General features: G+C 40.1%; 1 non-coding gene across 1 annotated transcript; it reads left to right on the top strand.

The window, feature by feature from the left end:
* The first annotated feature begins 322 nt into the window (after positions 1–322).
* Positions 323–395, top strand: TRNAF-GAA. Its single transcript has one exon. It is a non-coding gene; the product is annotated as a tRNA-Phe (tRNA).
* Positions 396–1,341: the final 946 nt, after the last annotated feature.

Here is a 1,341-nt window from a genome sequence, read left to right as displayed (position 1 = left end):
TTTCACCACGTTGGCCAGGCTGGTCTTGAACTCCTGACCTCAAGTGATCCACCCACTGCAGCCTCTCAAAGTGCTGAGATTACAGGTGTGAGTCACCGTGCCCGGTCGTCTCGCCTTTTCTTTCCCGTCTTTTGCGGGGGAAAATTGGATCCTATTTTCGGACATAAATTGCAGCAGAACTTGTATTTTTGGATTGTCGGGAAGGTGAGTGAATGACGGGTGATACTGAAGACAACAGAATTAGGCATTGGAAGATACACTGACCTTACAAATGGCAGTTTTTATATTTTGAAGAAATGACTAATGAAACAAACCTATGGTAGCCGAAATAGCTCAGTTGGGAGAGCGTTAGACTGAAGATCTAAAGGTCCCTGGTTCAATCCCGGGTTTCGGCAGATGTCTTTTGGTTTTTGCATAGTAGTCTTTCCCTTATACAACACTTGCACACCAATTCCAGAGGTCTATATATAACTCCAATTTTTTTGCTGGTTTTTGAAAATTCCATAAAGGTAATGTACATATATATGTATGTATATTTGTATCACTCTCTCCACTGAAATCTTCCATGAAGTGTTAACTGATGGCATGTAAATTATTTAAAATCTGAAATCTAGAAAGTTACCAATTTTAAAATCTAAGAAATTCCGATATGCTATAGACTGTGGCAATTACAATTCATTTCTGATTTGATGTTATTTATGTGTGTTGGGTGGGGGTGTTTTAAATCACAAGAAATGTGAAGAAACCTGTAAAAGAAGAACTATGTGGTGGTGGTGGTATATTCAAGAAACATTTTGCAATTAGAAACCCTCGGTTTTTATCTTGAGTCACCTCCATAGCTCTGCAGTTAAACTGCTGGAAAAATAACTTTTGTTTTGTTTTGTTTTGTTTTGTTTTTTTGAGGCAGGATCTCACTCTGTCACCCACACTGGAGTGCAGTGGTATGATCACAGCTCACTGCAGCCTCAGCCTCCCTGGACTCAAGCGATCCTCCCATGTCAGGCAGGATCTGAGACTACAGAAATGCAACAACAAGCCTGGCTTTCTCTGTCTCTCTCTTTTGTACTTTTTTTGTAGAAACTGGGCTTCACTATGTTCCCCCGGCTGTTGTTGAAATCCTGGGCTCAAGCAACCTGCCCGCTTCTGCCTCCCAACATGCTGGGATTACAGGTGGGAACCACCGCACCAGACCTAATTACAGGAATATTTTAAGTTTCTTACTGACAGGACATTTCTTCAGCCTGGAACCCCTGTCTAGAATTTCCAAATCTTAAGTTATTTCTTTGTTGGTATCCAGGAAAGAATAAAAATAAGTATTTCTTTTTTTTTTTTTTTTTTTTT

Source organism: Mandrillus leucophaeus, unplaced genomic scaffold, assembly GCF_000951045.1.
Source record: "Mandrillus leucophaeus isolate KB7577 unplaced genomic scaffold, Mleu.le_1.0 Scaffold392, whole genome shotgun sequence".
In the NCBI taxonomy this organism is placed as follows: domain Eukaryota; kingdom Metazoa; phylum Chordata; class Mammalia; order Primates; family Cercopithecidae; genus Mandrillus; species Mandrillus leucophaeus.
This window is presented reverse-complemented; position numbering and strand designations above follow the sequence as displayed.